A 26,192-nucleotide genomic window follows, 5' to 3' on the forward strand; every position below is an offset into this window, starting at 1 on the left:
CCTTTCTGATTTTGTAAAAAACTTAAAAATATTACATCTGCATACTAGAATAGATCTGAGTTTTAATGTATTTTTTTTTCTTTTAGTCATACACATGCTTTTCTATACTACCACATGGTGATACTTTAATACTGAAATACTATATGTATTTACACACTTATCTTAAGTTCTAAGTAAACTTCCACAAACTTTTTTTGTGTTGCCTCATTTAGATTGGAAATTCCTGGAGAGAAGATATTTGATTTTGATTGATATAATCAATGTTGGAAAACGCCCTAAAAATACTGTATTCTTTTTAAGATTAAACTTTTTATTTTGAAATAATCATAGGTTCATATGCAGTTGTAAGAAATGAGAGATCTCATGTTACTCTCTACCCAGTTTCCCTTAATAGTATTATTTTACAAAACTGTAGTAGTATCAAAATTAGGATGTTTACATTGATATTTACTGTAGTCAAGATAGAGAACATTTTCTTCACAGGGATACTTCATGCTGCCCTTTTGTAGCTACATTTACTTCCCTCTGGCCCTTACCTCCCATTCCTCAACCTCTGACAACCATTAATTTATTCTTTATTTCTGTAATTCTTTAAATTCTATAATCATTTCAAGAATGATGTATAAATAGAATTATATAGTACATACTATTTGTCATTAGCTGTTTTCACTCAACGTAATTCTCTGGAGATTCAAGTTGTTCGGTATATCAGTAGTTCATTCCTTTTTATTGCTGAGTAGTATATCATGGTATGGCTGTACTAGTTTATTTAACTATTCACCCATTGAAGAACATCTGGCTTGTTTCCAGTTTTTGGCTATTACAAATAAAGCCGCTATAGATATTCATGTGCAGGTTTTTGTGTGAACATGAGTTTTTATTTCTCTGGGATAAATGCCCAGGAGTGTAGTTGCCAGGTTGTATGGTAGTTGAATGTTTAGTTTTTAAAGAAACTGTTAAACTGTTTTCCAGAGTGGCTGTACTATGTTGTTTTGATAGTGTTCCCAATTTAGAATAAACCTTTGAATCTCTCCATCTTTCTAAATGGGAAACTTTTTGTGTTAACTTAACATCAACATTTGTCTGTTAAGCAGATTTGTACTTTTTATGTCCAGATTAATAAATTTCAGTATTAGACAAGTTTTTCAGAAAGTGCAAAATATGAATTGGTCTTTGGTCTTTTATCTTTTGTCAGCCAGGGTCTGTAATTTAAAAATTTACTGAGATCAAAGGCTTTACACATGGATTTTTGACTATGTCCAAAGGAAATGAATTTGTACATGATACATTCTGGATACTAATGATAGTCTTAGTATCTTCATCGTCCCTTCCTCTGAATAGAGGCTTTTATTTATACTATTGCTGTATAACTATTACTTAACTAAGAGGGTGGTTAGTGCAGAATAGGTAAGAAATACTTTCAGAGACTGAGTTTAACCTTAAGAAATAACTTTGTTCTGTAACTCTATTATGTTGCTCACTAGACTAAGTTGAGATCGTTGGCTTATTTTAACATCAATGACAAAATTTCTGAATGTTGGGAGGTTTTATTTTAAGAAAATTATTCATTGTATTTAGGTATGTGTTTCTGATTTGGAAAGTAGAGAAAAACATGAAGAAGAAAGTAAAAATCATCTGTAGTTTTACTGTGTAGTAATTACTAACATTTTAGTGTTTATTTCTTTATTCCCTTCCCTTTCCTCCAATGTACCTATATAAATACACAAACATAGATGCACATTCACATTACTCATTACATACCCATTAAAAAAAAATTGGGGGCATACTGTTTTGTGACATCTTTTGTTACTATGCCATATAGTTTTGATTGCTCATGGTATTAAATAATCATTTTTTGAGTGTGTAATCCTACCTTTTCACGTACTTCTTGGTTATATTTTCATTATATTGGGTTGGTTTTATACATATACACATATATACAGTCCTACTCAAAATTTTGGGTGACAGTAAAATACTCTTTGGTTAGTAATAATATCATTTTGTTAGTTTTGGCTGTGACAGTTACCCACTCCTTATTTTGATCAGGAAATTTCAAAGGCATTGCCATGCCTTTGAATGAATACCTGATAGAAAAATATGCAAAACCGGCTTTGTATTATCTTTATCATCTTTGTCTTTATTTTTATCAGTGAACACTTATTGAGCACAGAGCACTTTGCTATGTATTTGGACACAAATATAGCCTTAATTCTGTCCTTGAAATTAATTTAGTTGAGGGAATAAGGTATATCTAGATCTGGATTTAAAATGAATAGGTAATAAATAGTCCAAGATAGTGTATTCATGTCAAATATATGATTAGACAGTACAGTCTTTAGAACTGTAGAAAAGGGAGTTATCTTTGGGCTGGGGAAATCAGAGAAGGTTTTATGAATTACATGGGACCTGAACCTTGAAGAAAGGAGAGGAATTGGAGGTAGCTCCATCTTAGAGATGCGTCACTGGTGATCACAGGACAAAACTGTCGCCTTTCCAAGGATTGCCAAGTTGAGGCCAAGGTTTAGGAACAAAAAAAAGAATAAGCAACATTTGCTGAGTATCTACTCTGTTAGACACTGTTGGTGAATTGGGGTTACCAAAATAAACAAGGTGTAGTCCCTGCTTCCGAGGACCTTATATTTTACTGAGGGATAGAGAGATGTAAGCCTCATCTCTGTTTTTTAGCATTGATAGTTGTCTCAAAACAGAAAACAGGACAGTGTTTATACTATGTAGTTGTGAATATAAATTTTGCCAATGCTGTGTTTATGTTAGTGTTGTAGGGGGCAGGTAGAGAGCCACATACTCTAAATAAGGGACATCTCTATTAATGCTTTTGTTATTATAAGAAGATCTTCCCTTGGGCTACTCTTATTACCCATGATATATGTCAGGAAGCCCTGGTAAGTCTCAGTTCTTAGACCTAAGTAATTTATAGCCTTAGCCATAAATGTCATAAATTATAATTAAACTAGCAGTTTTAAAGATTACAAAGTCTTACAATTTAATGTAATTTAATTAATACCCATGTGAAAATGTCATTGATTTCTTGTTCTATGTTAGCAAATTTTAGAAAGAAAAGCGTACAATTTTAAAAATTGTATAATTTTTTTAGATTTTTAGCATTGTTAGAGAATTAGTTATTAAAGGGCAAAATGTATAAAAGGTACACAGAAAAGGTATGAAATAAAGAATTAAATATTTTCTTCTGGCATTTGCCCATGATATGGCTAGAAGATGATGGAAGTGTTTTCCTGGGGCTAATATGCCAGAGCCAATTACCCACAAGAACATAAGCTGCTAGCATTCAACTTTGCCACAGTATGATTTAAAGGAGAATACATAAAAGTTTGCATTTACATGATTTCCCTTTATTTCGTTGGTTGTGACAATGACTGAGGATTCCAGTTTTTCAAAATTTATCATTTGCTGCTAATAGTTATTTAAGATGTGATGTCAAGTTCTAGTTCATTTCTGTTTCATTTAATTATAATTTATGACATTAAAAAATCTTTCTATGTTAACTCCCTTTGAACACTTCTCTCTGCTTTATGCCACCAAGCATTCAACAATGCATGCATTTTAAAATTGTAAACATATACCTACAGGCTTGTCTCTAGCATTTGTTTTTTAATTTTGAACATGCAGTGTCTTTGATTAAAACATCTGTATTTGATTTTTCAAACATAAGGTTTGAAAATGTTGATTCATAAGTTTTCTTGTAAGACCACTTCAGTTTAATTAGATCCAGCAGATATTGATTATATATCAGCTATGCTAGGCACATGAGGATACAAAAGAAATACAAAACGGATTGTAAACTAGTTGGAGAAATTTGACAGATGAACTCGAAAAATAATAAACTGAAAGTATTAAATTCAAAAAACAATTATAAATACTCTCTTAAATTGCTCCCCTAAGCCTTCCTTTTGCAGCAAATGACATCAACCATCCATCCAGTTGCTCAGGCCAGAAACTTAGGAGTTTTAACTCTTTTCTTCACCTTATACTCGGTCCAATCCATTGTAGAATCTTATTCTACTTCAAAAGTATACTCTGGATCTTACAGCGACTCATTACCTACACAGCTATAAACAGAATCTGAGCACTAACATCTCTTGCCTGAGCTGTCTGAATAGCCTGAATGGTTTACATCCTCCCAGTCCTGTCTTCTTATACAGTCTGTTTTCCACATAGCAGTCAGAGTCATTGGGAATGCAAATTAGAGCTTGTTGATCTTCTGCTTAAAATTCAGAAAAACCTTCCCATCCCACTTCTCACTGCACCCCGGATACAATTAAATGCCTCACAAGGCTGCTACCTCTCTGACTTCATCTACTTTCTTCTCATTCTTTACACTGGATTTCTTTTTGTCTGTAGACTACTTGAAGCTTATTAGTCCTTTGAAGCCTTACCACTTGCTTTTTGTTTGTTTGTTTTTTTGCTTGGAAATTTTTTTCCCTAGGTTTTTCTTGGCTAGTATCTTCTCCTTATATGGTTCATTGTTACATCCTGAGAGAGGCCTTCCTTTACTATCATAGTTAAAGCAGCTTCACCTCACCTCTCTAACTCGTAATCTTTTTCATGGCACATATAAGTAAATTTAAAATTTTAAAATTAAATTTTCTTGTTTGTTGTCATTCTTCCCTCACTGTATATAAGCTGCTTAAGGGCAAGAATTCTTGCTTATTCACTGACATCCCTAGTACCTACACACAGTGTTTAGAATATATGCTCAATGAATAATTTTTGAATGAATGGAGATTGAAAGCAAATACTCTAGAAAATGGCAAAGATGAGGGAGAATGACCCTTCTCTTCTAAGTTGGTGAACATAATACCTGTGCTTCTTCTTTCTCCACCCCCTTCCATTAGCCTTGAGACCCAAGTTCTTTAAGCCAACCAAATGACCTTGTTTTCCCAAAGAAAGGTAAACAAAAGTGGATCTTTCCTCAGCTGAGTTCCTGAGCTAGTAGATTCCTTTGTTGGATGCTTTTTTTTAAAACAAGTACCAGAATTAGGGATGCTATTCCTCTCTCTGTTCTTACTCTGATTCTTTGAGTCACATTGAGGAATGTGCTTCTGGTACCCAATATAACATTGGGCAATGCTGAGCTCTTATCTTCATTTGGTAGAAGCTGAGATACTTTGTTATCCAAGGTGAATAGATTCTTGAAAGTTGCCATGGCCCACTTGATCACAAAGGCAGACACGGAGCATGAAAAGGGGAATTATTAGAGACTCCCTCTTATTTTCTTTTACTGGACAATTTAATACTGCGTTTTGAAGATCTGTCCATATTGTATTTACTTTGAACTTGACAGCATGTTTTCGAGACCTATGTGTGTTGCTTTATATCCTTCCACTGCATTGCTCTGACTGTTGCATAGTGTGCCAGAATATCCATCCCCTATATATACCTTATAATAGCTTTATTGAGATATAAATCACATACAATAAAATTTACCCCTTTGGAATTTACATTCCAGTGGTTTTTAGTACATTCACAGAGTTGTGCAACCATTACCACCATCTAGTTCATCTACTACATTTTACTTGTTCATTCTTCCAGTGATGGATATCCGGATTGCTTCCAGCTCCTCAATATCACAATCAATATGGTGATAGTCATCTTTGTACATGACTATTTTGTGAATTTCTCTGGATGTGCATGAATAAGACTAAGAAGATGGATTTTTAGATCCGATACTTTCTGGTAAAAGGACAGAATGGCTCAGAACGTGAGCAAATATCATTATTCTAGTAGTTCATTTGGAGGTAGATTTATTGGTACTTTAGGAAATAATTTTGTCTTTTGCTTCTTTGTCCTGTGTTTCTTTTTCAATGATTTGATTACTCATCCTAAGGATTTTAGGGTTGGAGGCTGACTTTGAAGCTAGTAGGTACTCTGCTCTAAGTGGCTTGAAGGACCACTACAGGGTCAATTAGGCCAAAGGAAAAAAGGGTGCAGTTTTTCTTTAGGCATGAGTTTTTTATCATAACTACTCTTTATACACCTTTATTTTCTATTTGCCTTGTGAAGATAATATAAAAATATATCAAAAAATTGAAAGAGGCAAATGTAAATCATTAAAAAAAAAGCAGATGTGAGGAAGCAGAAATTAACAAAGGAATATAAATAAAAGAGACAAAGGAAGGCAGTGTGTAAGAGAAGAGAATGAAAAATAAAAAACAAATCATAGAATAAACATTTGGCTTTTGTTGACACCTGAAGGGTGATGGGGCTCCTCTACTGCTGGGTGCTCGTGGTCTGTACTAACACCCCTGGTGGGGGGTAGGGGAGCCCAGGCCTAGTTTCAGCTGGTGGGGATGAAGGTCCCAGCTCTCTCCTTGGTCTTCCCTGACTCCTCCCCATTGGGGGTGTTCGGGTGCCTTGTTACAGCCTTGTGAGGGTGGAAGTCTAGGCTGTCCACTTGGCCATTGCGATGGGGGTTGGGCCACAGTTTTTTCTGAGGTGTTTGGCTGGAGTCGAATGGTTATTGTCTGTTTTCATAGGCTGCCCTTTGGCTGGTCCTTTAGGAAGACAGAGAAGGTTTTTATCTGTGTCTAGTAGCATTTCTGGCTTGCAGGTTTCGTTAACTCTAAGACCGGGATATTCAAGGCAGAGAGAAAACCTAGGTACTTACCACCATGTCATTCTTTGGATCACAAGGTCTCTAGATGGTCTGCTGCCTTCTTTCCACCTTTCAGTCTTTAAATATTTGTTTTATATATATAGTGTCCAGTGTTTTTGGTTGTAATTAATGGGAGGAATAGGGAAAATATGTATACCTGATCTTCCCAGAAGCGGAAGTCCTTCTTCACATATAATTTTTGTATATTAGTCAGAAATAATCAAGTACACAAGGGAACAAGGCACCAAGATCAAGATCTGGCAGAAACAATAAACAACAGAAGCAGACCTACAGAGACTTCGTGTATTGGAATTATCTGGAAATGTAAAAACAAGTGTGTTTAAATGTTTAACGTAAATGACGACTTCTGATTCAGGCCAAATTAGAATAACAGGGAACAGATTTACTCTTCTGCCCGAAACAACAAAAATGCAGACAAAATAAATGAAACAACAGTTTTCAAGACATTGTACGTTAATCAGTGAAGGACTGTGATCCGTGAAAGATTGGAAGCTAGTGAGATGAGCCCTGTGATTGCTTGGCTTACTACCTGGAGGGCATTTCTGGGCCATGGAGCAGGGTTGTTGAACTGAGGCAGAGCCTGGCTATATCCCAGAGTTGACAAGGCATAGCTAGGAGTCCAAGGAGACCAGAGTTTGCATGTAGTGGAGGAGAAAGGTAGAGAACTCCAGAGGGGTACCGAGGGTCCCAATGAGTACTCAACTCAGTTTTGATCAGTGAATGCATGAGAGGAAGCTACCTGAGGCTGGGGAAAGAACCAGAAAACCCATTAGAGGGAAAAGTCCTCTGAGCTCATGCAGGGCTAGGAATAGTTGCTGTTCCTACCACTGAGAGTAGAAAATTTCATAATTCACAGGGCATTGGGAAGACTGCTTAGAAGGATTTTACCTCAGTGTGGGGCACAAGTTAGTCCTACACTAAACACTGCTCTGGCCCCAAATTGGAGAAAAAAAAAAAAAAAAAAAAAAAAGCAAGGCATGAAAGGATCTGAGTCCCAAAACAAACCTAATCTAAATAAAATTTATGGGAGTACAAAAGTATACAGCACCCAACAAGGTAAAATTTATAATGTCTGTCATACAATAAAATATTACTAGGCGTGAAAAGGGTCAGGAAATATGACCCATAATGATGAGAAAAACCAATCATTTGAAATCAACTCAGAAGTGATACCTGTGATAGAATTAGTAGACAGGGACATCAAAACAATAATATTTATGGTATTTCATATACTCAGGAAGCTAGGGGAAATATTGAACATGTTTAATAGAGATATGGAAGATATTTTAAAACACCCAAAGTTAACTTTTAGAGATGAAAGCTATAAAATATGAGTGAAAAATACACAGGATAGGATTGATGGCATGTCAGACCTTGCAGAAGCAAAGATTAGTGAACCCAAAGGCGTAGTAATAGAAACTATCAATGAAACATCAAGGGAAAATAAAAAATATGAACAGAATATTAGTGATCTAATAGGACAACTTGAATTGGCCCAATATGCATACAATTGGAGTCTAAAAGTGAGAGAGAGCGAGAGGGAGGGTCAGAAAAAGCATCTGGAGAAATAATGACTCAAAATGTCCCAAACTTGATGAAAGCTCTAAACACTGTCATCCAAGAACATAAACAAACTTCAAGCACAAGGAACATGATGGAAATTAATCATATAATAGTCAATTAAACCAATGAGAAAGAGAAAATCTTAAAAGCAGCAAGAGAAAAGAGAAATCATACAGATGAATAGAGATTAATGACGACAGCAAATTTATCATTGGGAACAATACATATCAGAAGACAGTTAAGCAGCATCTTTTTTTTTTTTTTTGAAACATTTATATTAACATATTTCCATACATATTTCCATACAAATACAAATATAAGATTTTTAGAAATTTCATGTAATGTCTGAAACATTTATATTAACATATTTCCATACAAATAACCCAATGAAAGTTTAGTATTAGTTGTTTTGTTTGTTTTTTTATACTGCAGGTTCTTATTAGGCATCAGTTTTATACACATCAGTGTATACATGTCAATCCCAATCGCCCAATTCAGCACACCACCATCCCCACCTCACCGCAGTTTTCCCCCCTTGGTGTCCATATGTCCATTCTCTACATCTGTGTCTCAACTTCTGCCCTGCAAACTGGCTCATCTGTACCATTTTTCTAGGTTTCACATACATGCATTAATATACAATATTTGTTTTTCTCTTTCTGACTTACTTCACTCTGTATGACAGTCTCTAGATCCATCCACGTCTCAACAAATGACTCAATTTCGTTCCTTTTTATGGCTGAGTAATATTCCATTGTATATATGTACCACATCTTCTTTATCCATTCGTCTGTTGATGGGCATTTAGGTTGCTTCCATGACCTGGCTATTGTAAATAGTGCTGCAATGAACATTCGGGTGCATGTGTCCTTTTGAATTACGGTTTTCTCTGGGTATATGCCCAGTAGTGGGATTGCTGGGTCATATGGTAATTCTATTTTTAGTTTTTTAAGGAACCTCCATATTGTTCTCCATAGTGGCTGTATCAATTTACATTCCCACCAACAGTGCAAGAGGGTTCCCTTTTCTCCACACCCTCTCCAGCATTTGTTGTTTGTAGATTTTCTGATGATGCCCATTCTAACAGGAGTGGGGTGATACCTCATTGTAGTTTTGATTTGCATTTCTCTAATAATTAGTGATGTTGAGCATCTTTTCATGTGCTTCGTGGCCATCTGTATGTCTTCTTTGGAGAAATGTCTATTTAGGTCTTCTGCCCATTTTTGGATTGGGGTGTTTGTTTCTTTGATATTGAGCTGAATGAGCTGTTTATATATTTTGGAGATTAATCCTTTGTCCGTTGATTCATTTGCAAATATTTTCTCCCATTCTGAGGGTTGTCTTTTCGTCTTGTTTATGGTTTCCTTTGCTGTGCAAAAGCTTTGAAGTTTCATTAGGTCCCACTTGTTTATTTTTGTTTTTATTTCCATTACTCTAGGAGGTGGATCAAAAAAGATCTTGCTGTGATTTATGTCAAAGAGTGTTCTTCCTATGTTTTCCTCTAAGAGTTTTATAGTGTCCAGTCTTATATTTAGGTCTCTAATCCATTTTGAGTTTATTTTTGTGTATGGTGTTAGGGAGTATTCTAATTTCATTCTTTTACATGTAGCTGTCCAGTTTTCCCAGCACCACTTATTGAAGAGACTGTCTTTTCTCCATTGTATATCTTTGCCTCCTTTGTCATAGATTAGTTGACCATAGGTGCGTGGGTTAATCTCTGGGCTTTCTATCTTGTTCCATTGATCTATGTTTCTGTTTTTGTGCCAGTACCATATTGTCTTGATTACTGTAGCTTTGTAGTATAGTCTGAAGTCAGGGAGTCTGATTCCTCCAGCTCCATTTTTTTGCCTCAAGACTGCTTTGGCTATTCGGGGTCTTTTGTGTCTCCATACAAATTTTAAGATGATTTGTTCTAGCTCCGTAAAAAATGCCATTGGTAATTTGATAGGGATTGCATTGAATCTGTAGATTGCTTTGGGTAGTATACTCATTTTCACAATGTTGATTCTTCCAATCCAAGAACATGGTATATCTCTCCATCTGTTGGTATCATCTTTAATTTCTTTCATCAGTGTCTTATAGTTTTCTGCATACAGGTCTTTTGTCTCTTTTGTCTCCCTAGGTAGGTTTCTTCCTAGGTAGGTATTTTGTTCTTTTTGTTGCAATGGTAAATGGGAGTGTTTCCATAATTTCTCTTTCAGATTTTTCATCATTAGTGTATAGGAATGCAAGAGATTTCTGTGCATTAATTTTGTAACCTGCAACTTTACCATATTCATTAATTAGCTCTAGCAGTTTTCTGGTGGCAGTTTTAGGATTCTCTATGTATAGTATCATGTCATCCGCAAACAGTGACAGTTTTACTTCTTCTTTTCCAATTTGTATTCCTTTTATTTCTTTTTCTTCTCTGATTGCCGTGCCTAGGACTTCCAGAACTATATTGAATAATAGTGGTGAGAGTGGACATCCTTGTCTCGTTCCTGATCTTAGAGGAAATGCTTTCAGTTTTTCACCATTGAGAATGATGTTTGCTGTGGGTTTGTCATATATGGCCTTTATTATGTTGAGGTAGGTTCCCTCTATGCCCACTTTCTGGAGAGTTTTTATCAGAAATGGGTGTTGAATTTTGTCAAAAGCTTTTTCTGCATCTATTGAGATGATCATATGGTTTTTCTTCTTCAATTTGTTAATATGGTGTATCACATTGATTGATTTGCGTATATTGAAGAATCCTTGCATCCCTGGGATAAATCCCACTTGATCATGGTGTATGATCCTTTTAATGTGTTGTTGGATTCTGTTTGCTAGTATTCTGTTGAGGATTTTTGCATCTATATTCATCAGTGATATTGGTCTGTAATTTTCTTTTTTTGTAGTGTCTTTGTCTGGTTTTGGTATCAGGGTGATGGTGGCCTCATAGAATGACTTTGGGAGTGTTCCTTCTTCTGCAATTTTTTGGAAGAGTTTGAGAAGGATGGGTGTTAGCTCTTCTCTAAATGTTTGATAGAATTCACCTGTGAAGCCATCTGGTCCTGGACTTTTGTTTGTTGGAAGATTTTTAATCACAGTTTCAATTTCATTACTTGTGATTGGTCTGTTCATATTTTCTGTTTCTTCCTGATTCAGTCTTGGAAGGTTATACCTTTCTAAGAATTTGTCCATTTCTTCCAGGTTGTCCATTTTATTGGCATAAAGTTGCTTGTAGTAGTCTCTTAGGATGCTTTGTATTTCTGCGGTGTCTGTTGTAACTTCTCCTTTTTCATTTCTGATTTTATTGATTTGAGTCCTCTCCCTCTTTTTCTTGATGAGTCTGGCTAATGGCTTATCAATTTTGTTTATCTTCTCAAAGAACCAACTTTTAGTTTTATTGATCTTTGCTATTGTTTTCTTTGTTTCTATTTCATTTATTTCTGCTCTGATCTTTATGATTTCTTTCCTTCTGCTAACTTTGGGTTTTGTTTGTTCTTCTTTCTCTAGTTTCTTTAGGTGTAAGGTTAGATTGTTTACTTGAGATTTTTCTTGTTTCTTTAGGTAGGCTTGTATAGCTATAAACTTCCCTCTTAGAACCGCTTTTGCTGCATCCCATAGGTTTTGGGTCGTTGTGTTTTCATTGTCATTTGTCTCTAGGTATTTTTTTATTTCCTGTTTGATTTCTTCAGTGATCTCTTGGTTATTTAGTAACGTATTGTTTAGCCTCCATGTGTTTGTCTTTTTTACGTTTTTTTCCCTGTAATTCATTTCTAATCTCATAGCGTTGTGGTCAGAAAAGATGCTTGATATGATTTCAATTTTCTTAAATTTACTGAGGCTTGATTTGTGACCCAAGATGTGATCTATCCTGGAGAATGTTCCGTGCGCACTTGAGAAGAACGTGTAATCTGCCGTTTTTGGATGGAATGTCCTATATATATCAATTAAATCTATCTGGTCTATTGTGTCATTTAAAGCTTCTGTTTCCTTATTTATTTTCAGTTTGGATGATCTGTCCATTGGTGTAAGTGAGGTGTTAAAGTCCCCCACTATTATTGTGTTACTGTCGATTTCCTCTTTTATAGCTGTTAGCAGTTGCCTTATGTATTGAGGTGCTCCTATGTTGGGTGCATATATATTTATAATTGTTATATCTTCTTCTTGGATTGATCCCTGGATCATTATGTAGTGTCCTTCCTTGTCTCTTGTAACATTCTTTATTTTAAAGTCTATTTTATCTGATATGAGTATAGCTACTCCAGCTTTCTTTTGATTTCCATTTGCATGGAATATCTTTTTCCATCCCCTCACTTTCAGTCTGTATGTGTCCCTAGGTCTGAAGTGGGTCTCTTGTAGACAGCATATATATGGGTCTTGTTTTTGTATCCATTCAGCCAGTCTATGTCTTTTGGTTGGGGCATTTAATCCATTCACGTTTAAGGTAATTATCGATATGTATGTTCCTATGACCATTTTCTTAATTGTTTTGGGTTTGTTTTTGTAGATCCTTTTCTTCTTTTGTGTTTCCCACTTAGAGAAGTTCCTTTAGCATTTGTTGTATAGCTGGTTTGGTGGTGCTGAATTCTTTTAGCTTTTGCTTGTCTGTAAAGCTTTTGATTTCTCCATCGAATCTGAATGAGATCCTTGCCGGGTAGAGTAATCTTGGTTGTAGGTTCTTCCCTTTCATCACTTTAAGTATATCATGCCACTCCCTTCTGGCTTGCAGAGTTTCTGCTAAGAAATCAGCTGTTAACCTTATGGGAGTTCCCTTGTATGTTATTTGTCGTTTTTCCCTTGCTGCTTTCAGTAATTTTTCTTTGTCTTTAATTTTTGCCACTTTGATTACTATGTGCCTTGGCGTGTTTCTCCTTGGGTTTATTCTGTATGGGACTCTCTGCGCTTCCTGAACTTGGGTGGCTATTTCCTTTCCCATGTTAGAGAAGTTTTCGACTATAATCTCTTCAAATATTTTCTCTGGTCCTTTCTCTCTCTCTTCTCCTTCTGGGACCCCTATAATGCGAATGTTGTTGTGTTTAATGTTGTCCCAGAGGTCTCTTAGGCTGTCTTCATTTCTTTTCATTCTTTTTTCTTTAGTCTGTTCTGCAGCAGTGCATTCCACCATTCTGTCTTCCAGGTCACTTATCCGTTCTTCTGCCTCAGTTATTCTGCTATTGATTCCTTCTAGTGTAGTTTTCATTTCAGTTATTGTATTGGTCATCTCTGTTTGTTTGTTCTTTAATTCTTCTAGGTCTTTGTTAATCATTTCTTGCATCTTCTCAATCTTTGCCTCCATTCTTATTCCGAGGTCCTGGATCATCTTCACTATCATTATTCTGAATTCTTTTTCTGGAAGGTTGCCTATCTCCACTTCATTTAGTTGTTTTTCTGGGGTTTTTTCTTGTTCCTTCATCTGGTACATAGCCCTCTGCCTTTTCATCTTCTCTGTCTTTCTGTAACTGTGGTTTTTTTCAGCAGCATCTTTAAAGTACTGAAAAAAACAAACAAACTATCAATGGAGAATTGTATACCCGGCAAAATATCTTTAAAAAACAAAAGCAAAGTAAAGACTTTTTCAGATATACAAAAGCTGAAAGAATTCATCACCAGCAGACCTGTACTAGAGGAAATGTTAAAGTTTGTCAAGAAGTTTTCAGGGAAATAATAGTCGTTGGAAATCTAGGTCTACTCAAAGAAATGAAGAGCACTGGAAACAATAACTATCTGCATAGACATAAAAGATACTTTTCTTATATATCCCCCTATAAAAGTGTAATTGACTGTAAAAATAATAGCAATGTAGTTTGTGAGGGTTATAACATATGTAAAAGTACAGTGTTTAACAACATTAATACAGAGTTCAAGAGGGAAGAAATGGAAGTGTAATGTCAGATTTTTATACTATATGGGACATTGTGTAAATCAGTTGAAGGTAGACTGATAATTTTAAGATGTGTATTGTAAACCTCAGATCAACTCAACTATATGTAATCTACAAGAAGCCCCTTTAAAAGTAAAGGGACAGTGGTTAACAATCACTGCCAGTGCAGGGCACACGGGTTCGAGCCCTGGTCCAGGAAGATCTCACATGCCGCGGAGCAACTAAGCCTGTGTGCCACAACTACTGAGAGCCCACATGCCACAACTCCTGAAGCCTGCGCGCCTAGAGCCTGTGCTCCGTAACAAGAGAAGCCACCACAATGAGAAGCCCACGCACTCTTTTTTCCTCTCTCTTCTGTAGACTGGATAATCTTTATTTATTTATCATCAAGTTCACTGATTCTTTTCTCTTTTCTCTTCATTCTGCTGTTGAGCCCCCTTCTACTGAATTTTTTATTTCTGATATTGTATTTTTCAGTTCTAGAAGTTCCACTTTTTAAAGTTTCTGTTTCTCTGCTGAGAACTTCTCTTTCCATCCATTGAAAGTGTGTTTAGGGCTTCCCTGGTGGCGCAGTGGTTGAGAATCTGCCTGCCAATGCAGTGGACACGGGTTCGAGCCCTGTTCTGGGAAGATCCCACATGCCGCGGAGCGACTAGGCCCGTGAGCCACAATTGCTGAGCCTGCGCGTCTGGAGCCTGTGCTCTGCAACAAGAGAGGCCACGATAGTGAGAGGCCCGTGCACCACGATGAAGAGTGGCCCCCACTTGCCGCAACTAGAGAAAGCCCTCGCACAGAAACGAAGACCCAACACAGCCATAAATAAATAAATTAATTAATTTATAAAAAAAAAGTAAAGGGACAAATAAATTTAAAATAAAACAGGTTAAAAGTAAAAGGTTTGACAAAAGATATATTATGCTCACTCTAATTAGAAGTAAGCTGGAGTGGTTATATTAACATTGGACATAGTAGATTTCAGAGCAGAGCATATTACCAGAGAAAAAGAGGGTAATTTCATAACAGTAAAGGAGTAAGTGAATTAAGAGGACATAATATTTCTAAATGTTTATGCATCTAATAACAGAGCTTCAAAATAAATAAAGCAAAAACTGACAGAACTGCAATGAGAAATACACAAGTTCACAATTACACTTGGAGATTACAGTATCCTTCTCTCAATACTTGATATAGAATGTAAAAAGAAGATCATTAAGGATACAGAAGACTTGAATAACACTATTAACTAACTTGACATCATTGACCTTTACAGAGTATTCTACACAACAGTATGGAGTGAAAATTATTTTCAAGCGTCATCAAAATTTACCATATTCTGGGCTACAAAACAAGTCTCAAAGGATTCAGGTCATATCATACAATTTATTGTTTGGCTTCAATGGAATTAAATTAGAACCAAAAGGTATCTGGAAAATCCCCCAATATTTGAAAACTCATGTACTTCAGAAGATATCAAAAGTGAAGCTAGAAAGTGTTTTGAACTGAATGAAAAAGCAAACATAACATATCAAAATTTGTGAGATATATTTACTGCCTACTTAGAAGGACATTTATAGCACGAAATACCTGTTTAGAAAAATAAAGAAAGGTCTTAAGTCAATGACTTCAGTTTCCAATTAAGAAACTAGAAAAAGAAAAGCAGTTAAACCCAAAGTAAGTGGAAGTAAAGAAATAATAAATATTGGAGTGGAAATAAGTGAAAAAAATATTAAAACCAAAGAAAAAAATCAACATACCCTAAGCTAGTTCTTTGAGAAAATGAATAAAATTAATAAACCTCTAAGCCAGACAGATGAGGAAGAAAAAAGATACAAATTACCAATATCAGGAATGAGAGAGGTGATATCATTATAGATTATACAGGTAGTAAAAGTACGCTAATGTGGTATTTTGAACAAGTTTATGTCCGTATATTTGACAACTTAGGTGAAATGATTATATTTCTTAAAAGATACAAACCATCAAAACTCACTCAAGAAGAAATATATAACCTGATCAGCCCTGTATTTACTAAAGAAATTGGATTCATAATTAAAAACCTTTTCCTAAAGAAAATTCCATGCCTTTGTAGCTTCACTGGTGAGTTTTAATAAATATTTAAAGAAGAAGTAATTCTAGTTCTGCTTATTCCACTCAAACTGTATCAGAAAGTTGAAGAGAAGCAATCACTTCCATATTCATTCTCTGAGGCCAGCAGAATTTTGATACCAAAACAAGACAAAGACATTACAAGAAAAGGAAACTATAAACTCAGAATCCTTCATGAATTTAGATATAATATTCTTAACAAAATTTTAGCAGATCAATCCAATATTATATTAAAAGAATAATATCATGACCTAGTGAGGTTTAGCCGAGGAATTCAAGTTTAGCTTAACATTCAGAAGTCAATTAATGTAATTGACTTATTAACAGATTTAAAAAAAAATAATCATCTCAATAGAGTCAGAATAAACTTTTGATGAAATTCAACATTCATTTCTCATTAAAATTCTCATAAAACTAGATCAGTGGTTTTCAGTCAGGAGGAGTGATTTTGTACCCCAGGAGTGATTGATATTGGCAATATATGGAGATATTCTTGATTCTCATGACTGGGTGAGTACTACTGGCACTCATCAATTTGAATCCTGGTTTACTACTTACTACCTTTTGTCTCAGTTTCCTCATCTGTCAAATGAAATAATTAGTATATTATTTTTTTGGTGATTATTATGAAGATTAGTTAATGTGGTCCAAGAGGAATAAGAAGCCCTTAAACCTAATATTTCTTTACTGTGATAATCATTCTAATAAATACGTAATTTAAAGAAATATTTGATTGCACATAGAGCTCTATTTTTGACTGCTTTTTAAGGTGTGTGTGTGTGTGTGTGTGTGTGTGTGTGTGTGTGTTATGATAAAATGGGTAACTAATTACGGATACGTTTTAAAATTACAGACATTGTTCCAAAAAGGAAATAATATCTGGGTTATTAGCATTGCATAGTCTTTTTTTTGTTTGTTTGATTTTTATTTTATTTATTTATTAATTTTTTATTATATTTTATTTTTGGCTGTGTTGGGTCTTCATTGCTGTGTGGGGCTTTCTCTAGTTGTGCCAGGTGGGGGCTACTGTTTATTGGGGTGCGTGGGCTTCTCATTGGGGTGCGTGGGCTTCTCATTGTGTTGGCTTCTCTTGTTACGGAGCACAGGCTCTAGGCGCGCAGGCTTCAGGAGTTGTGGCATGTGGGCTCTCAGTAGTTGTGGCACACAGGCTTAGTTGCTCCGCGGCATGTGAGATCTTCCTGGACCAGGGCTCGAACCCGTGTGCCCTGCACTGGCAGTGGATTGTTAACCATTGCGCCACCAGGGAAGTCCTGCATAGTCATTTTCATAATGTGTGATTAGTTTCCCAAAATGCTTGCCTGAAAGCTGATGTGAAGATAGGTTCTGGGACCCGGACCTGCCATAGATGCCTTATTTACTTGAATCTAGGTATTCACTTTTCTAGTTCTGTATTCTTTTACTAAATCTATACTATGCAAGTCATTGTTAATGAAGTCTGGAACCATAGCTGTCCTTAACATGGCTATTGAGTGTATGCAGATCAGCGCTGGAAAGTGGCACTCCCAGCAAGGAAGAAGAAAGAAGAAATGCTTAATTTATTTTTTCCCTTCTCTCTGCTTTCCTTAGATAAGCCAAGAAATATTTGTTGAGGGTATATATATTTTTTGGTCATGAATTTAAAGGGAAATAATGAATACAGTGTAATTTTTTTAAACCTTTCAGATATTTCATATATGGGTTTACAGTATTTTTTTTTTTTTTTTCTTAAAGAAGCTCTTCAGAGTGTGGGATTTTGTCTTCTACATCTGTCTTTATAATTTACTGCAGGAATAACCAGAATGCTTTGTATTTAATGAATAATACCTGCATAGTGTCATGTTTATTGCTTTAATAAATGCTTTTCCCATACTTTTTGCATTTAACATACTGAAAGCACCCTGTTAAATAGGCATGATAGCTTTTATTATACCATTTATGTATTATGAAAACAGAGTTTGGTTCTGATCTCATATTGATGATATATGATAAGGTAATATTGAAAACTCAGGTTTTAGCTGGGTTTAGTGCTTTTTCTAGGCTACTGTATCCTACCTAAATGTTGTTGGTTGGTGACATTTAAGAACCTAGACTTTTTAAATGGATATTAAAAACAATCCTTAAATGTGGCAACAGTTGCAGTACAGAGCATGATTGTTTTCATTTATGGTCTTTTAATTAAGGTTAAATCTGGAGGTCTGGAATGTAATGGCAGTATTTTAAAAAATTTAGCACTGCTGTGACAGCTTTAGACAGTAGCATGGGACGTTAACTCAATACACTTCTGTGTTAAATCATTTTATGTCACTTTGTCAAGAGGTGAGCATTAATTATATTTCTAGGAATTAAATTATTCAAGTGTGTTGCATTTTAAAATCAAAGGAGAAATAAATGACTTAGTTCAGTGGTCCCCAAACATTTTGGCCCCAGGGACTGCTTTCATGGAAGACAATTTTTCCACAGAAGGGGGTGCTGGTTCAGGCAGTAATGCGAGTGATGGGGAGCGATGGGGAGTGGCAGATGAAGCTTTGCTCTCTCACCCGCCGCTCACATCCTGCGTCCATGGCCCTGGGGTTGGGGACCCCTGATTTAGTTTATATTCATTTAGCCAACAATTTAAGTCCTGAAAAAAAATTCTTTTACTGCTTTACTAAATTTTGTAGCTCCTTGGTCATCTAACAGTATTCCACTGGGTTTTTACGATTTTCATATGTTTCTTGCATTTTGATATCCAAAAGTATGATCTAATGTAATATTTGGTAGTTTTTAAAAACAGAAGCAAAGAACTATGACTTTTATAGTGTGGCATTTATCATGCACGTTCCTATTGTGAGATACAAATTTAATTAGAAGGCTAAATATCATCTTTTATTTATCTATATACAATTATTAAAATGCTTAAGTCATTCTTAAAGAAAATGTAAATGTAAGGGGTAAAAACGTGTTTACTAATTAAGGGTTTAAATACCTTAATTTTAAAATAATGGATTATATGTTAAATTTTTTGGAGGAAAAGATGTAGATTTTGCCTCATTTGTGAAAATATATGACTGAATGGCATGTGATAAAAGGGGTCTATGATTGTTTTTTCTACCAGTAAATCTTGTACCATTTAGTGGTACTTCTTAGCACTTTCGTAAACATAACATGAGCTTATTAAACTAACAATTAATTGTATTGCTTGTCAGAAATGATACATTGTTTGAGAAATTACATTTAGATGTATCCTACAATGTATATATTCTGGAATTTTTTGCACTGTGGAATAAGATACACTGTAATTGGTTCAATAAATTGAGCAGTACAATGAAGAAATTTAAGATATATAAATGGGTTTAATGTGTAGGAGAAAAGTGGCTCATTTGGAATATGTCTCTAAGGCATGCCCTTCACGCCTCTTAATAACAGTTAGCAAAGCAGAGGATGAAAAGTCCTGGCCCAACTTGTAAATGCCATTTGGTGAAAGACAGTGGACTTTGTTATTTTCATTTTGCTGAAAAAGTTACAGGAAGCAGGTAAGGGCTACTTTTACTAAAACTTGATCTTGTATTTGTGAAGTATTTAAAGAAAAATAGAAAAGAAAAAGGAAAAAAGTGAAAAGGAAAGAAAAAGGCATTTATTCTAAAATGTACTTTGACCACACGGACCTGAATCTTTCAGGTCTGCCATTTATTATTTTACCTCTGCAGTTATTTTGTTGTTGTTGTTAGGTGGTTAATACGAATAGAAGTTTAATAAAGATATTTTAAAGATTTAGCTCTATTCCATAAAATCGGCACTTGTGACAGGATCTGGTTTATTGTAGCTATTAGTGTTAAGTTGACTTTCTGTCCCTGGAACTATGGCAGCAACCTGGTACAGGTTAAGAGACAGAAAACATAGAAGAGTAGAAAGCAAACTGGTATGGAATCTGGAGCCTTAAACCCTGGGATCAGTGATTTCACCAATTAGTGTTCATGCCATTTGAATCTGTGGCCCCTGATTATTAATCTGGGAACCCTGAGATCTTTTCAGGATTACTTCAATACTTTGCTTTTGTCATTAAGAAGGACTTTCTAGCCACTGCTCCTTACTTACTGGTGGTATGATGATCTTGGTCAAACCATTTTACTTCTACCTCCATTTTCTCAGCTGTGAAATTGGGATCATAATAGCTCCTACCTCACAGAGTAATAATGTGAAAATTAAATAAGATAATACGTATAAAAGACTTACTAGTGAGTAGGAAGATCTCAATAATGTTTGCTTTTATTATTGTTTTTGTCATTGTTGTTGTGACTGTGACTTTGATCATGTTTGTGAAGTCTTCACAGTATGGAAAAATGTTATCTGTGTTTCCAGGAAAAATGTTATCTGTGTTTCCATGGAAAAATGTTATCTGTGTTTGTATATCTGAAAGTATACAAGTTGGAAAACTTGTATTCTATGAAGGCAGAAAGTTTCCTTAAGTTTAGAACAAAATATTTATAGTTTGATCTGGTCTTGTAGCATCCTGGTAGAGAATTCAACTAAATTTAGGTATCTAAAAAGAATTCATTTAACTCTTGTTTCCCCCAGGGTCTATAAAGTAATGATTAGATAAAGAAGAGTTGATGTTCTGTTTTTATGTTGTTTTAGTAGTTTTGAATTAGAAATGAAAATATAGTCATTGATAATACTGTATGATAAATTATACTTACTATCTTTCCTCCAGGGAGCTCAAAACATTTTAGAAATGTAACTAAACATTTTATAGGCACTTTTAATTATCTCTCTTTTACTGAGGTGAAACATGGAAGGTATAAGAGTTGAGAATATTTGTCTTATCTGAGGGATTTGGAAGCGCTAAAATATTTCTGCTCCCTGGGGAAATGTTTCTTTTATGCTATGGATATTACAAAAAAAAATCTTAATTTGTCCTGAAATTATCAGGTAAATAAGATAGAGGTTATCTGCTTGTGTGCAAGAAAACAAAGAAAACGTGAACTTGTTTGCCTTGTCACTGAATTTGTTTTCCATGTCACTGAATTTGTTTTCGATCTCACTGTGCGACATCAAAGTCAGATTATAGACTGATCAGAGACATTGATTATTAGGTTAGTCTGCATCTGAAATATAGGTTGCAATACAGAGACAATGTCACCTGATAACAAGTTATCTCTTAGAAAGAGAAAGAAAACACTCAATTGTGTCCTAGGTGGTGGACTGGGCAGTCATTTACTACTTATGCCCTTCCCTCCTTTCTCTCAAATTTTAATGAAATGGTAGTAAACATTTGCAAAAAGGAAGAAGTCTTAAAAAATGTTGCAGTAGACTTAGAGATTTTAATGAATTTCTGGAAACTGGAATTCTAATCCTAATAACTAAAATCCTAATAACTAAAAATCCAGGGAGGAATAAACCACAGTCTAGCACTCACAGGTGAATGCTACAGGAGAGGTTGGAAACATTCTTCACTGTAGAAGTCTGGAGAGACCGCAAACTGGGAGCTTGAAAATGAGCAGGAATCAGCAGGAGTGTATCTGGAACAGTGGAGTCATTTCCCCAAAATAGTGGGCTTGATTCAGGGTAACTTTATCCAGGAGTAAAATTTATGAAAGGATTTTGAGCATTTGGGAAGCTCTCATTCTTGGTTAGTTTATTTGCTCAATATTCATTCTGTTCAAATGAAGTCTGCCAGTCAGTATTCCTAGTTTACGTATATAATTGACAGTTGGCTTCCCATTCAGAGAAGGACAGTGTTGGGCAAACAGCCCCAGAACTGCTGCTGCAGTGGACATTTCTGGTGTGTGTGCATCCTCCTAGTTTTTCATTCATAAACATGAGTATACAACAAGTTTCACCAGGCATTTCGAGAAAATGAACAGCACAAAATAGATCATACCGAACAAGCATTTAATTTGGGAGAAAACAGAATTTAGCAATGGGAGCAAACCTGAAAAAAAAAATTTCTTCACAGAATTTTGAGAAAATATAGCAGTCACAAAATAAGAATAGATTTCTTTGTAAAAGAAGCAGTTAGAGGGGCTTCCCTGGTGGCGCAGTGGTTGAGAATCTGCCTGCTAATGCAGGGGACACGGGTTCGAGCCCTGGTCTGGGAGGATCCCGCGTGCCGCGGAGCAGCTGGGCCCGTGAGCCACAATTGCTGAGCCTGCGCGTCTGGAGCCTGTGCCCCGCGACGGGAGGGGCCGCGATAGAGAAAGGCCCGCGCACCGCGATGAAGGGCGGTCCCCGCACCGCGATGAAGAGTGGCCCCCGCTTGCCGCAACTGGAGAGGGCCCTCGCACGAACCGAAGACCCAACACAGCCAAAAATAAATAAATAAATAAATAAATAAATAAGAAAATCCTTTAAAAAAAAAAGAAGCAGTTAGAGAAATAAGTTATTCTCAGAAGTAAAAAATGTGATTGATTTAGAAACTCATAAAAATGAAAGGCTGAAAGATGAAATAGGTTATTGTGTAGAAAATAGAGCAAAAGCTATAGATGGAAAACACTCAAAGATAAATTGAGAGATGTGGTGGGCTGTTCTAGAAAGAGAAAATAAGATGGGAGAGTGGCAGGTAGGTCTCTCCAAGGGCATTAAAGGAACATAGATCTTACTGACCATGTGTCGGACTCTACCAGGAAGTCTGCTTAGAAGCTGCTGTAACGCCTTGCCTGCAGATTTCCCAGTTGACCCATGGGCATCCTTAGTGCTCTGTGCCCCTCATTCACACATGCCCCCACACTGTAGTTGGCTCCTTATGCCTGTTCCTGATGGTGGTGAGGATGAACCTTTACAGATGGCTGCTAAGCATGCAGAGAAAGCCAGCCTGACTCTGTGGGTCTGGGAGAAACCACAAACTTAAACATTCAGCACAACCTTAGGGAAAAGGTAAGGAGGTTGGCTTTGCAGGAATGAGAGAAGGCATTCAAGCTTAAGAATTCTTTCATAAGAAGAAACAAGAAGAGTAGAGCAGTCATATCCATAGAAGAGGTTTGTGAAAGCCTCAGAATCCCAAATAGGGCTGACAGAAGGTATTTCTCTCCTGAAGCAAGTCAGTAAAGAATGAGGAGGTGACTGCATTTTCAAATGTGAAGACAGTAAAGCAAACTTCAAGGAACATGAAAAATCAAGGAAACATGACACCACCAAGGGAACAATTTTCCACTAACGAACCCCCCAAAATGAAGACCTGCAATTTGCCAGACAAAGAATTCAAAGTAAGTGTTTTAAGGAAGTTCAGTGAGCTATAAGAAAGCACAGAAAGACAGTTCAGTGAAATCAGGAAAACCATATATGGTCAAAGTGAGAAGCTTAACAGAGAGATAGAAATCATAGAAAAGAACCAAACAGAAATTCTGTAGTTGAAGAGTCAGTGAATGCAATGAAAAGTGCAGTAGAGCTCATCAGCACTGGATTGGATTAAGCAGAAGGAAGAATCTGTAAAGTGGAAGAAAGGACCTTTGAAATCAAGTCAGAGGAGAACAAAGAAAAATGAATGAAAAAGAGTAAAGAAAGTCTATGTGAAAAGTGGGATACCATTAAAAGAGACAATCTATGCATTATTGGAGTGCCAGAAGGAGAAAAGAAAGAGAAAGCAGTAGAAAGCTTATTTAGAGAAATAATGGATGAGAACTTCCCAAATATGGGGAGAGATTTAGAAATCCAACTTCATGAAGCTAATAGATCCCCAAACAAATTTAACTTGAGATCTTCTCTGAGACACATTATGATACAGTTGTTGAAAATCAAAGATACAAAGAAAATGTTAAAAGCGACAAGAGAAAAAAAAATTCCTGCGTGCAAAGGAAACCCCATAAGGCTGTCAACAAATTTCTTAGCAAAAACCTTGCAAGCCAGGAGAGAGTGGGATGATATATTCCAAGTGCTGAAAGAAAAAACCAAAAAAACAAAAAAACCCTGCCAACCAAGAATACTTTCCCTGGCACTTGTCCTTCAGAAATGAACGTGAGATGAAGAATTTCCAGAACACACAAAACTTGGGACTTCCCTTGTTGTCCAGTGGTTAAGAATCCGCCTTCCAGTGCCAGGGTCATGGGTTCTATCCCTGGTCGGGGAACTAAGATCCCACGTGCCACAGGGTAACTAAGCCTGCGCGCCACAACTACTGAGCCCGTGTGCCTTAACTAGAGAACCCACATGCTGCAAAATACAGAGCCCATGCGCTCTGGAGCCCACACGCCAGAACTACAGAGCCCACACACTGGAGCCCACATGCCACAACTAGAGAGCCCATGCGCCACAACTAGAGAGAAGCCCGCACACTGCAATGAAAAATCCTGCATGCAGCAACGAAGATCTTGCATGCCGTAACCAAGACCCAACACAGCCAAAAATAAAATTAAAAAAAAAACAAAAAACAAAAACGAAGAAAAACCCCAAAATACAAAACTTGAGAGTTAATCACCACTAGACCTGTCTTACAAGAAATGAGGGAAGGACTTCTTCAAGCTGAGAAGAAAGGACACTAATTAGTAACATGAGAACGTATGAAAATATATAACCAAACGGTAAAGGTAAGTATACAGTCAAATTCAGAACACTAGTACTGTAATATGGTGTTGTGTTAACAACTTAACTTTGTTATAAAGGTTAAAGGACAAAAGTATTAAAAATAGCTATAGCTACAAAAATTTGTTAAAGTATGCACAATATAAAAAGATGTAAATTTTGTTATCAAAAAACATAAAATATGTGGGGAATAAAATGGTAGTTTTTTTTGTATGTGATTGAAGTTAAGTTGTTAACAAGTGTACAGTGTACAATAGACTGTTATATCTATAAAATATTTTATGTAAGCTTCATGGTAACCACAAAACAAAAACCTACAGTTGACACACAGAAGATAAAGAGAAGGGAATCAAGGCAAAACAGTACAAAAAATCATTAATTCAGAAAGGAATACAGCAAGAGAAGAACAGAGGAACAGGGGACTATAAAACAGCCAGAAAATAATAAGATGGCATTAGTAAGTCCTTACTTATCAATAATTAGTTTAAGTGTAACTGTAATAAATTCTCTAATCAAAAGACATAGAGTGGATGAATGGGTAAAAAATCAAGACTCAGTTATATGCTGCTTACAAGAGACTCTAGCTTTAAGGACACATATAGGCTCAAGGTGAAGGGATGGAAAAGATGTCCTGTGCAAATGGTAGCCAAAAAAAGAGTATGAGTAGCTATACTTAAATCAGAGAAAATGGATGTTAGTCAAAAGCTGTAAGAGGAGACAAAGAAGGTTCTTCTGTAATGATAAAGGAGTCAGTTCATCAAGAGAGTAAATACATATGCACCCAACATTGGAGCACATAATATGTTAAGAAGAAACCAACAGACTGAGGGGAGAAATAGACAACAGTACAACAATGACAGGGGACTTCAGTATGTCACTTCAACAATGGATAGACCAGGCAGCAAATCAGTAAGGAAACATGGGACTATAGATGAAATGGACACAACACTATAGACAAAATGTGTTTGACAGATATTTTCAGAACATTCCATCCAACAGCAGCAGAAAAGATATTCTTCTCAAGAGCACATGGAACATTCCCTGGGATAGACCATATGTTAGGTCACAAAACAAACCTTAGACACTTTTCCAAGGAAGATATACAGATGACCAACAGGTACATGAAATGATGCTCAGTCTGTCTAATCATCAGGGAACGGCAAGTCAAAACCACAGTTAGGTATCACCTCACATCTTTTAGAATTGCCATTATCAAAAAGACCAGAGATAACAAATGTTGACAATGATGTGGAGAAAAGGGAACCCTTGTCACTGCTGCTGAGAATGAAAATTGGTAGCAACTATGAAAAACAGTATGGACGTTCCTCAAAAATTAAAAATAGAACTGCCATGTGATCTAGCAATTGTAATTCTGGGTATAGAGCTGAAGGAAATGAGATCACTATCTTAAAGAGATAACCTGCATTTCCATGTTCATTGTAGCATTATTGACAATAGCAAGATATTTAAAGAACCTATGTGTCTCTTGATGAATGAATGGATAAAGAAAATGTGGGGTGTGTGTGT

General features: G+C 36.0%; 1 protein-coding gene across 3 annotated transcripts in view; it reads left to right on the forward strand.

Annotated features, from left to right (window-relative positions):
• Positions 1–26,192, forward strand: part of TMEM135 (transmembrane protein 135) — a 260,464-nt gene that overhangs the window by 70,060 nt on the left and 164,212 nt on the right. The window lies entirely within an intron of this gene.

Source organism: Balaenoptera acutorostrata, chromosome 9 (genome assembly GCF_949987535.1).
Source record: "Balaenoptera acutorostrata chromosome 9, mBalAcu1.1, whole genome shotgun sequence".
Classification (NCBI taxonomy): Eukaryota; Metazoa; Chordata; class Mammalia; order Artiodactyla; family Balaenopteridae; genus Balaenoptera; species Balaenoptera acutorostrata.